The 13,501-nt window shown below is 40.2% G+C and overlaps 1 long non-coding RNA gene across 1 annotated transcript; it reads left to right on the top strand.

Annotated features, from left to right (window-relative positions):
* Positions 1-2,969: 2,969 nt before the first annotated feature.
* Positions 2,970-4,616, top strand: LOC148398405 (uncharacterized). Its single transcript, XR_015858559.1, has 3 exons — positions 2,970-3,065; positions 3,429-3,474; positions 4,505-4,616. It is a non-coding gene; the product is annotated as an uncharacterized LOC148398405 (long non-coding RNA).
* Positions 4,617-13,501: the final 8,885 nt, after the last annotated feature.

The following is a 13,501-nucleotide window of genomic DNA, read 5'->3' on the forward strand; positions in this document are numbered from 1 at the left end:
ATTTCGATGACTCACACCATGAAAGAGGCTTTTTTCAATCGCAAAATAATATTTTTATGTTACTTACAGAGAAAATAGGCCTCTAAAATGTTTCATAACATTTTTGACAAAGCATGATTTCCATTAGAGGCTATTTTTGTTAAATCCCAAATGCATTTGATAATGTTGTAATTGATAAGCACACACATTTTGATAGTATAAATAATGCATGTATTATGATTTTAAAGCACCAGTGATGTCGGTGTTTGTATGTATGTATGTATGTATGTATGTATGTATGTATGTATGTATGTATGTATGTATGTATGTATGTATGTATGTATGTATGTATGTATGTATGTATGTATGTGTGTGTGTGTGTCAAAAAGTCAAAGTCAGCTTTATTGTCAATTTCTCCACATGCCAAAGACACACAAAGAAACCGAAATTTCGTTCCCCTCTATCCCACGGTGACAAGACATGGCCCACAATAGACAATCAAGTAAACAAGTAAACAACAGCGTGCTGAATAAATAATGAATAAATAACACAACAAATAAATAAATAAGAGGAGCAAAAAGGACCAAGTGAGTGTGTGTGTGTGTGTGTGTGTGCGTGTGTGTGTGTGTGTGTGTGTGTGTGTGTGTGTGTGTGTGTGTGTGTGTGTGTGTGTGTGTGTGTGTGTGTGTGTGTCTGTGTGTGTGTGTGTGTATGTATGTATATGTAGTAATAATAAGAGTAGTAGTCGTAGTAGGAGTAGTAGTGCAATTAAAGCGTTAGCTTCACCTTCTTGAAATAATGCCTCTCTGGTTCTCTTTAAGCTCCACATATCCTCCATATATGTACATTATTCACCCCTTCAATCAGCATACAATAAATTAGGAAAATGATCTTTTTTGCTCAGTAAGTGATTCAAAAAGTGAAAATGTCTGTTGTTAGCTGGGATGGGGTATTGCGGGTGGCTTTCTCAGAATCTGTTCGGTACAAAGGTTCATTCTGTGGAAATATATGGACAAAGCGGAGGGTCTTTGATGATTGACCATAACTTGTTTCTAAATTTGGAAAAATCACAATAGCATAATTGCAATGTGACGAAATGATTTTATGATTTTCGTTTCATTGTCATGTTATCCTACTGTGATTCTAGTTTGGAACCTCTTAAAGACAATGGATCCTAGGACCTAACCGTAAAGAGGACATTATGAGAAATTAACTTTTTAATTGAATGAATATCAATAGTTGGCTTGCTTGGGAGTTTTCCCATATCCATCAAGTAAAATTAATCAATCAAGTAAATCTGTTGTCTTATATCTGAAAATATGTCTGGAGTGTGCCATTCTGGAGTTTGACTCCATTGTTACAAGAGGTGGGCATTCTGTCCCAGGGACAGAATGGTCCGTCCATCCATCTGTCCTAGAAAGCCATTCAGTCGTTGAAGGACAACGGATGAGAACGTTTTAAAAAAGTACGGATCGAGGATGATCTGAAGTGTTTTTTCATCCGTCTGTGTAGTTGTCCCTATCCGTCTACCGACTAACCTCTCAGTCATTCAAATGGACCATTTCAGCACACTAACATGGAAGTCTGCCAAAGATAGAGATTTCCATTTCTGTTGGAAACCAGGAACAGCGTCTTTGTCTCACGTGTGCATTCCGCCAATTCACTACATTCAGATAAAATGTAAATGTTTATCTGGAAGTAAATTAAGTAAATTAAGTGGATGTGAATAGTAACCTCTGCAATTAGCCTGTCTCTCACAATGTTAGACATGTCAAAAACATGATAGCCGTTTGTCCCAGAGAGGACATCTCCTCAACTTTAAGAAACCTACAATGCGGAGTGGGACCCTGGTTAAACAAGTCATATCAAACTTAAAAATGTTTGGCATTATTCCAGGTATTTTTAGTACCTGAGTGTGAGTGACAACTATGCAGGTGCGATGCAGCGTGTACATAGGCGTGAAGAAGTGTTCTGGATGAGGAAGGCAGGAATGAGTCAAAGTAATAAGAGTGTGTGAAGATAAGAGAATATTGAGTTGAGTGTAAGAAGCAAGATGAAAAACAGTGCCAAAAAAACAAGGACTTCAGTGTGACCCAGATTACGGTTGGGAACCAAGCATATCTATAACATCTGTGAATGTGTGGCCTTCTAAAGCTCTTTGGTAGCCACTGTATGGTGGCTACCACAACTCAACAGGTGAAAAACCAAATAGAGTTTCTCACCTGTTGACTTTTTTTTTTTATACGGACGACCAGACAGACCGGCACTCCTCTGACTGTTACACAACACTGGCTAATTCACAGTACATATAAAATGCCACACACAGAATGTCTCGACATGATATGAGCAGCTAGTCTAGGGGAACATTCAGAGCCACTTTTATAAGTGATGGCCGAAGTCCCACTTAAGCACTTACGCACAAGATGTGTGTGGCATTCCTCGTATGCTCACTAAACAATGCAATCAAATGTAACAAATTGCCGATTGCACTTACGTGATTTGGTCGCATAGTGGAACATGGGGTTAGCATACCTGTCTCAAAATCTTTGCAGGGGTCTCTGTGTATTGGCTGCATTTTCTCCTTGTGCTTATGTTGGTTTCCTTAAAAGGCTCTGGTCGCCTCCTCATTCCAAAGGCGTACTAGAAAATAAACCTGCAATTGTCTAATTAAAAAAAACTAATGTAAATTGTTTATCAAAGGTAAGTGTGGTTAAATGGTGACCGATCCAGACTGTATGCTCAGATTTGGGATAGGCTCCAGCTAGCCTGTCATCCTGAACAGAGCAAGCTGTGTTCAATAAATGGATGGATTTCTGCTCATTGTACAATTGTATTATAATCTTAGGATTTACAACATCATTACATGACTGAACATAACTTTACATTTGAATGCAGTATAAGAAAGAACTCATAACTCATAAATTCCACATCAATGTTTGTCTTCTTTTTAAGAACAAATTTAGGAAACGCCATGGGACCAAATGCGGTGAACCAGGCCCAAGGTTTAGCAAGACAAGACTACACAGCTGTTCTAAACACAACTGGACTGGGGAAAGTCTACTTCCATCCTACAACAACACACAGAGGTGTAAATGCCTCTGTCATGCCCAATTCTACCAGTGCAAAGTCTAGCAAAATACCAAAAGACTGAAAATTCCACACATGCGCACAGTTAAACTGCATACATGTGCCCAATAACTGGTGACCAGTCCAGGGTAACCACACTCTTGCTGTTACCCAAACTGCAATAAGTGATTTTGTCCATGCCTGTTATACAATTGCAAGACTAACTCAATTTTATGTGTTATTGTATAAGTCCAGTTGTTGTGTAATCTGAAAGAAATGGAGAGTGAATTTATTAAATTTTTCATTATCCACGTGACATATTCTCTCATAAAGCTACACAATATTGCTATATATCCATTTTCTGTATCGCTTGTCCTCTTTAGGGTTACGTGTGAGCGTGAACCTGTCCCATCTGATATTGGGCAAGAGGTGAGTTACACCCAGAGAAAATCACATGCCACATTTGACAAACAACAGTTCCCTCGAACATCCACACCGACACACAAGTTTAGAATCTTGCTTCGTTCAAGGATTTAAATATAGGCTTTCGGAACATGGGAGGAAGCTTGAGTACCCGAAGAACACTCACGCAAGCACAGGAAGATTGTGCAAACTGAGCAGAAATTCGATCAACCCAGAACTGTTTCACATTGAGCCAGATGTGCAAATCACTTATCCATCATGGTACCATGAGAAAAAAAAATATTTGAGTCACTTTGAAAATTCACCTATTGTCAATTTTGTGTTGCAAAAATGGTCTGATATCTTGATATTATCCTATGGCGTACAATTTATAACTATTGACAATACTAACTATTGTCAGCAATGAGCAGCCATTTACAAGTTATTAACAAGATACTCTAAGATGCAAGAAAAGTCGGGTGGCGGCTAAGACAAGATGGGTTATCTTCTCTACAATTAAAGCATTATCCATTACAGTGATGGTCTTTTAGCGACATGCAATTGTGATTAAGGTCAGTTTGGAATAACTAAATAACCATGACCATGACTGAAGTAATTACAGCAAATGTAGTGGAGTAAATTCCTTAGGTATAGTAAAGATAAAACATAATAATAGCTCAACCCCACCTTATACAGTAGATGACACGCCTCCTTTTAAATTTTGAATTTTTTCCAACATGAGATTGTTTTTTCATAGTACAAAAGTATTATTATTATTTTGTCATCACATTGACACAAGCACATAGTTAATATCACAAATCTCGTTAAAACAAATGATTCTTATTGGCTGAATCTTTAGGACACATATTATTCTGCCACCCTCCTAACACCCCACATTAAGGCTGCTTGCTCATCTGAGCCATCAGACTGTTGGCTCAGCAGAAGTTGCACAGTGGGAGATGAGGGAGAGAAGTTGTATCTATCAATCTAGTTCACCCCTGACCTCCCCGAATCACAAGGTCCTCGATTAATCTGAATCTGCACCTCTGGTTAATAGGGATCACAGGCCAGAAAACAAGCCTGGCTGACCACAGGAAGGGGGGGCTCATGCTAAGTTGAGCCCTCTGTCACTGGGCCCAAGAATTATGGTCTTTCTGTTGTTTGTCTCGACCAAGATTTTGTTTTGCAAGTGTGCTGTGGCTAGGTCAGTGAAGCCTCAGCATCAGACAAGCTCTGTCTCTGTCTCCAAGATATATTTGTACAATAAATAAAGGGAAGGGATAAGGCCAAGCTCATATTTTGACTTTGTCATTTGTATTTTGCTCCCTAACCACCCCAACTACTGTTATTGTCATCTCCTGGTGAAAAAGCTTGACAAATGCGGACAAACAATTATAGTGTTTATCGCAGTGGGTGAAAGTAACAGACAAATAATAATAACAGAATAAAAAAAATCACTAAATTAAACTTGTTGAAGCTCTTTCATGTGAAATATGCAAAACTACACAAGAATGAACACTGCTTGATAAAAACAAATGCATACCAAAATTTGATATGCAAAAATAATTAGAGATGCTGATGTGATGACTTACTAAACCTCATTGCTCAAAAATTAATAAAGGTTGTTGTCTCTTTGGTATTTACTTTTGATGGGGGCGTGGCAACCCCTCCATGAGTCGTCACCTTATCGTAGTGGAGGGGTTTGCGTGTTCTAATGATCCTAGGAGCCAAGTTGTCTGGGGCTTTATGTCCCTGGCTGGGTCACCCTTTGCAAAAGGGTCCTAGGTGAGGGACCAGACAAAGCACGGCTCACAGATCCCTGATGATAATTAATAAAAATGGATACCATACTCCCTTGCCCGGATGCGGGTCACTGGGGGCCCCCTCTGGAGCCAGGCCTGGAGTTGGGGTTTGAAGGCGAGCGCCTGGTGGCCGGGCCTGCACTTATGGCACAGCCTGAAAAGGTAATGTGGCCCGTCCCATGGGCTCACCACCTGTGGGAGGGGCTGAAGGGGTCGGGTGCAGAGTGAACTGGGCAGTGGCCAAAGGCGGGTACCTTGGCGGTCCGATCCCCGGGCTACAGAAGCTGACTCTTGGGACATAGAATGTCACCTCTCTGGCAGGAAAGGAGCCCGAGTTGGTGTGCAAGGCAGAAAAGGTCCGACTAGACATAGTCGAACTTGCTTCACACAAAGTTTGGGTTCTGATACAGGTCATCTTGAGAGGGACTGGACTCTCTTCCACTCTGGAGTTGCCCACGATGAGAGGCGCATATCAGGCATGGACATACTTATTGCCCATCTGGCTGCGCGCCAGCACATTGGGGTTCACCCCGGTGAACAAGAGGGTAGCCTCCCTCTGCCTTCAGAAAGGCAAAGCTCTCAATTTACCGGTCGATCTACGCTCCTACCCTCACCTATGGTCACGAGCTATCGGTCGTGACCGAAAGAACAAGATCCCGGATACAAACGGCTGAAATGAGTTTCCTCCGCAGGGTGTCCGGGCTCTCCCTCAGAGAGAGGGTGAGAAGCTCGGTCATCCGTGAGGGACTCAGAGTCAAGCCACTGCTCCTCCACGTTGAGAGGAGCCAGATGAGGTGGCTGGGGCATCTCATTAGGATGCCTCCTGGGCATGTCCCACCGGCAGGAGACCCCGGGGACGACCCAGGACGCGCTGGAGGTACTATGTCTCTCGGCTGTCCTGGGAACACCTTGTTATCCCCCGGGATGAGCTGGATGAAATGGCTGGGGAGAGGCAAGTCTGGGCGTCCTTCCTAAAGCTGCTGCCCCGGCGACCCGACTCCGAATAAACGATAGAAGATGAATGGATAAAGGGTGCAGGATTAAATTCCGGCTCCGGCCTTCCTGTGTGGAGTTTGCATGTTCTCCCCATGCCTGTACAGGTTTACTCTGGGCACTCCGGTTTTCTTCCATATTCCAAAGACGTGCATGGTAGGTCGACCACTCCAAATGGTCATTATTGTTCCACTTTAAAATTATTGGTTCCTACTGTAGTGCATCATCATTTGTTTCATTGTTTTATTTGTAGCATATAAAATTGAAAATTTTTACTACAGCATATAATTCTCATGTTGTAAATCGGACACCGGATTAAATCACACACATGCAGGCACGCAAGGATACGTTAAAGTGAATGGTCTTGGTCTAAAAATCTTGAGCTTTGGACATAGACACAATCCATCGCTCAATGGCACATCCTCAGTTGCCAAGGAGCAAACTAGCATCTCTCTTAACATTGGTTGCCATTTTTACAGCTTTGTCCACAGCAGGACTAGAACTGTGTTCCACCAGTTTCAAAGTCCTTAAAGATGAGCACTCAAAAGAATGCTTGTGGATTTAATCCCTTAGTTACTAATTGAAATGAATTGAGATTGCCTGAGGTCAGATGAGACATTCACAAAATTGGACTTAAGCACTCAAAAGAATGCTTGTGGATTTAATCCCTTAGTTACTAATTGAAATGAATTGAGATTGCCTGAGGTCAGATGAGACATTCACAAAATTGGACTAGATGTTTGGTGTTTATGCTGATTTGTCTCGGACTTCAACTGTAGGGCGACTAAGGCTTTCAAAGATACAGAGAGTACACTTCACTAATCAGATAATTTGCGATGATTGGAAATATTTAATATCCCAGAGCATAAATGACCAAAGTTTTCTTAGCTAAAGTAATATTATATGAATGCAGACAGATTATTCACACAAAGTTTTCCATACACTATGACGCCAGTATCCCATAATATTGCCCAGAGATTCATGAGAACCAACCAAACTGCAGTAATAAATTAATGTTTTGGATATCTTCTCCCTTTTCAAACAGAATGTCACAAATCCTTCTGCTTTGCTTTTTTACAGTCACAACCTAAACATACCTATAAGCGGTTGCGAGAAATAAAATGTATTGACTAATTCCATCATAGCAGAATATTGGTGAAAATATTTTGTAAACAGCCAACATTCACCGTGCTTTGCTCTGTGTTTGACCAAGCAGGGTCCCAACGTAGACAAACCACATGGAAAAGTGGAAATTAGTTAGTAGAATGCCCATACAATAGCATCGGGAGAAAGCAAGTATGGTAGGTGGGTTTCCTTGGAGCCATTTAGCAAAGTCAGAAAATAACCTGCATCTCTCTGTGGGATACACAAAAATGCAGTAATTCTCTTAATTTTAAACAATGATCGGCATTGGCTGCACTTTGCAGGTTGATTGAAAGAACAAGGGAATAAATCAAAGCTTGTCTGATGGACTCATGCCCCCTGCTGGTCTATTGTTACTCGTGAGTGATAGATATTGGTGATTGCGTCGGCTATATGAAGAGTTCTATTCCAAAACGCTTTGAATCGGGCTTGAAAATCTTCTGGAAAGAAAATTCAACTTACTCAAGCAGTAAAATTTCACAAGCGTGATTTTAAACAAGAGAATAGAATCTATACACAATTAATAGTTTATGTAGGCTATATGGTGCGTATATCCTGCCCCTCATGTTATCAATGTTATTAGTTATTATGCTCCCCCAAAACTATGTATGTATATATAAAAATAATACCTTTAAACACTAAAATGAAACAATTAACTTTACCAAACAAGCCTGCAAAAAGCTGCTCAGTAACAATTGTACTGTCTGCTTTCTTAAACTCATCCTTGTTCAGTTTAACTGGAAAAAAAATCTTTAAAGACACCATTATAATTTTTTTTTTTTTTTTGCGTTGCCTACATATGTAACTCTTTCAAATGTCACAATTTTAATAATACCATCATTTCACTAATCCACCATGTTGAAACTTTGTATGTATATGCTCCCCATCGGTAAAATGGTTATTTTGCCTGACTTCTGACTTCATTGTCTCAGTTCGCACCTGTCTAGGCTTTATTTAAGTCTCCCGGAGTCAGCATACCCTTGACCCTGAACAGCATAATCAGTACCCTGGAAATCCAGACATGAGCGATTGAGTCAGGTGGGTAGTCTCATCAAGCACATTTCCAAAGCGGGGAAAACCAGAAGAAACAAAACACATCTTGTTTTGAAATAAATGTTGCTGCTGGATTTTCAACGACTGTTTGTGTTTCTGATCATTTTAAACTGATTTAATTTGATTGATTGATTGATTGATTGATTGATTGATTGATTGATTGATTGATTGAACCTTTAATTATCCCGGGGCTGGGGAAATTCAGGCCCCAGCAGTATTCACACCACAGAGTGAGAATAAAAAAGACCCACAGATGACATAAGCACAACTTTTGAATTATGTAAACAAACATTCTTCTCTTCCGCATGCCATTTTAAATGTGGAGAGACTTCAGTTGCTGAAGAGTGACGTTGTGCACAAAGGTTACGTATCAGCAAGTAAACCAATTTGATTCGACGGTTTGTTTTAAACTGAGACAATATGCTAATTTCGAGCAAGTTGGAAAGTCTCACTGTCGCATTGCTTTAAGAGCGTCTTTGTGTTTTAGGATGGCTTTACTGCTCCCACTTGCTTTCTTTGGAGGCATGATTAGGGGTTAATACAATCCTCAAAGTAACAAAAATACAATAACAACGGAGTCAGTCAGCATCCGGGCCGCGCGGTCGGGTTTCCTCGGGTTCTCCCGGCTCATCTCGCAAGGTTCGACCTCGAAGCAAAATAATCTAGATTTTTTTGTTCGAATTCCGATTTGTTCGAGAGCCAGGATGTTCGAAAACCGAGGTTTGACTGTAAAATAAATACATGCAGTTCACTGACAAGTGCAGCTATTTGAGCTAATTTTAGACCAGTCCTGCGGGCGACTCATGCGGTCCTCACGGGCGACCTGGTGCCCACGGGCACCGTGTTGGTGACCCCTGGTTTACAGTTTGCAACAAAGTTGACCTGATGGAGTTTGCAGTCATTACATTGTTGATGGTTCTGACATAAAGCAGGCAAATATTTTCATAGCACTTAAAGAAATACATTACGAGATCAAATTGAAAAGGAAGTTTTATCAATGAAATCAACTTTCTTCTTTTTTTTTTTTTAAATCGCATAACAATTTCATTAATCAGGATAATTACCGTATTGGCCCGAATATAAGACAATGTTGTTTGCATTGAAATAAGACTGAAAAAGTGGGGGTCGTCTTACATTCGCGGTCTAGACATTATACCCATTCACTTGTGCGCAACGGTAAATTAAAGGTTGCTGGTATCGACTGAGTATGTTGCTGTGATCGTGTGCGTGTTTGACACAAAGTGAGTATATACATTTCATTGTTACTACTGTCCACTGTTGTGCCATTTTTGCGATCACAGTTTACTTCGTGTGTGCACCGTTTGATTGACAGCTCCGGCGCGCTCCTTTAAGTTTGCCTCGCATCGCCGTTACGCAGCGGCACGGCGACTAACACTAGCCAGCAAATGTATTTTGTTGTCTCGACGACTTATGTTTGGTGTGTTGCCAAAAATATTCCATTTATGGTTATTTAGCGAAGCAGAACCGTCACGCGTAGTAAGATATGTAATGTGTGCCGTCTACTAGTGTTGTGTGTCGTCAGAAGTTGAGTGTTGACTTACGTGCTGTATTTCTGTCTGTTGCAGAACCACACACACACACACAACACACACACACACACACATACTCCCATCACACACTTCATACAATAATCACAACCACAAGAATCACATTCACGCACCAATAATTCAGTACAGCAATCAAAACTGAACCACTTCTTCCCTTCTGTGTTCTGACCGACACCCGGGGGCAAAAAGAGCATAACCATCCGAGCCAACCCCCTATACAGTCCTCAGGCTCCCCAACAATAGCGGTAGTAGTTTGCATTATTTTATTGTAATGTTTTTCCTTATTCAGATTTGTTTCAAGACTACAGTTACAGTTAGACTTCACTTTGATGGTTAATGCAGTTATTGCAATGTTGTTGTTTTAGCACAGTAGATTGGTTTATTTACATTTCAAAAACCAGAAGCCATTCATTTACAAATGTGATTGCACTGTAGTTTACATATTTAAATGTTCATCTATTAAGATGTGATAGACAGTTTTTGCATGATTTGAATGAGGCAAAATAACAAGCTTTTTCTCTTGAATATATTCTTACAATCATTTGTTTCAGATGGAATTATTTTCTGTATAAAATTTAAATTTGGTGTTCAAAAAGGCTTTTCTCAAATTTGAGCCTTGAAAAAGAGGGGGTCATCTTATAATCAGGGTCGTCTTACATATATTCGGACCAATACGGTACAAAAGATTTCTGCCTTGTATAAATTTGTAAGTCTTATAATACATGTCTTATAATGCAGTGAATCCTATTCCAGCACCTGTCCATGTTTATTTCTCTAGTGTAGATATGGCACATGCAACAAAGTCGACATCTTACAGTATTAATATCACAGCAAACTGTGCTAAATATCCACCCCTGAAACAGTCCTTGACCATCACACCCCTGGAAAAAACTTGGACCAAGATCTTATAACATTTTTTTTACATTTCATAACAATTTGAATTGGGAGGAACAACTGGCTTCTAGTCTCACCAGGTACTCGCCAAGCTTATCACTATTTTTTTCCTCAATATAAATTTGTTACAGCGCAGGTCTGGTGCTAAGAATGTTTTTATTGTGCAGACACCAGATGTTCAAGTATAGATTTATGCCAAAATCCTATTCACTCTCAAGGCTACATGAGGCGAGTTGATAATTAGGTGTTATAAAAGGAGCCTTTACAAAACTACAAGCATCACATTAGAGAATGAAAAATATAGAGAGGAACAGGGCTTAACATTCAAAACATGGAGGCGAACTGTGAAATCAATTAAAGAAACTGTTGTACCATTTCTAGGCCCGGTTGGTCAAACAATTAATATGGTGTCAATGAATAGCAATGGTTTTAGAAATTAATATATAACAGTGTGTTATTTCTGTCAAGTGTCTCAAGTTATCAAATATATTTGTTCATTTGTTTGTAAGTCATCTTGTCAAACATTAAGATTCTTACTTTTAAATGAGAATTATCTGAAAGTTTTCACAAATTAATTTTGACAATGTGATGCGCCATCAATGAAAATGTCACAATCTGATGTGAGTCGCTTGAGACCATTGTCATCAACACTCATAAAAATGAAAAGGTGCTAAATTTGAACATTAAAGGGTTCAATGCCATGTCACTGGGGAACTACCCTAAAACAGGTGTTTTCAACTGGTCTTGTTCAAGAAACACTTCGGGGACCACTGCTTTGGCGGAATATAATTTTATTTTGCACCAAAGGTGGCTAGCCCTGTACAGGGTACTTATTGGCATCTGTATTTCTATTATGGGAATCTCACCTACATAACTAACATAATTTGGATGGGTAAATGATTAAGACAATTTAGCTGGAAAATTAATAAATTTTAAATAATAAATACATTTTGTTTTTAAAAATGTTACAATTATTTTCCATTTCCTATTTTGCGGACTATCTGCAATACCGCCACGGACCACTGAAAGGCCGAGGACCACCTGTTGACAACCTGTGCTCTAAACGGTACCTATTGTACCCTTTAAACAGCAAACCTTACGATTTGTACCCTTTAGAATGGTACAGTCTAAACTAAGAATGGGCAACATTATGAAAAAGATTCCTCAATCACACCTGAACAGTTTAGAGTCACTCATATCATTTAGTAGTACTTGGACCTGTCCATCTCCACTTAAAAAGAAAATCATGCTACGGTCTAACATGTATGTACTGTAATGTGCAAAATCACATGCATACAGCTCTTCATTTTAATATAAATGGAACCAGCAATGTTTTACAGCAACAGCTTTGTGTTGACAATGTGTAAATTAAAAGTTAAGGTGACATTTAAGACGCACATTCAAAAAAACTACATAAGGTTAACATAAACACACTGAAATGATAATGTTTAAAAACCTTATGGTGGAAAAAAAAAATGTTCAAAATTGCCAACTGTCATCTGTCCGTCCATCTATTGCTTGTCCCCACGGGGGTCGCGGCGTGCTGAAGCTTATCCTAGCAGTCATCGGGCAGGGGACACTCTGAACCGGTTGCCAGCCAGTCGCAGGGCACACAGAGACAATCAACCATCCGCAATCAAACTCACATCTACGGGCGATTTGGAGTGCTCAATCAGCCTACCAAGCATGTTTTGGGGATGTGGGAAGAACTGGAATGCTCGGAGAAAACCCACTCGGGCGCGGCAAGAACAAACTCCACTCAGGGAGGGCCGGAGGTAGACTCGAACCCGCACCCTCCTAACTGTGAGGCAGACGTGCTAACCAGTGCCCAACCGTGACGCCCCAGTTCACCTCCATTAGAGGGGAAAAAAAAATATAGCTAATGACAATCCCGCCAACATGTACCATGTACCAAAATGTGCACATTCACATTTACAAGTGAGGTTAGCACTAGATCACACAAAAACTACATTTAAAACTAAAGTTAATTAACACACACATTCAATAAACTATGGGTAAAATAAACATACTTAAATGATAATGATTACCTTATGACGGAAAAAGGTCAGTATTGCTTGCTGCAATGCACAACGGGAAGTGAAGTGGCTCATGGTACAAAACCTACACAAACAACAGTCATTTTCAACACCCACCGCTTATCCTGTTCAGGGTTGTGGGATGTGCTGGAGCCTATCCTCTGACATCAGGCAGAAGGCAGACTACACCCTGAACTGGTCGTCGGTCAGTTGCAGGGCACATATAGAGACAAACAACCATTTGTGACCTCATTGCACACCACCACTGAGCGGGAATCCATTCAACTCTGACAGCCCACAAGGCAGACGAGTATACCCCTACATACAATGAGCGACTTACATAAACAATGACTTTTTTAAAGTCACCGCATTTGTTGTCAGGTGGTTCGAAGTTTACAAAGCAAATAGTTTTCCCATTCACGGTCTAGATTACGATTGCTACGGTTCATTTCTTTAAACTGCATTTCATACAACAGCTGGCTCCTTTGAAAGCAATTACATAGACCTTACACTTGTTTGTATCCTTACAAGCAAAAAGGGTAGAAAAATGTTTAGATTTATATTC

This window comes from Syngnathus floridae, chromosome 5, assembly GCF_059516105.1.
Source record: "Syngnathus floridae isolate MCC-2025c chromosome 5, RoL_Sflo_1.0, whole genome shotgun sequence".
In the NCBI taxonomy this organism is placed as follows: domain Eukaryota; kingdom Metazoa; phylum Chordata; class Actinopteri; order Syngnathiformes; family Syngnathidae; genus Syngnathus; species Syngnathus floridae.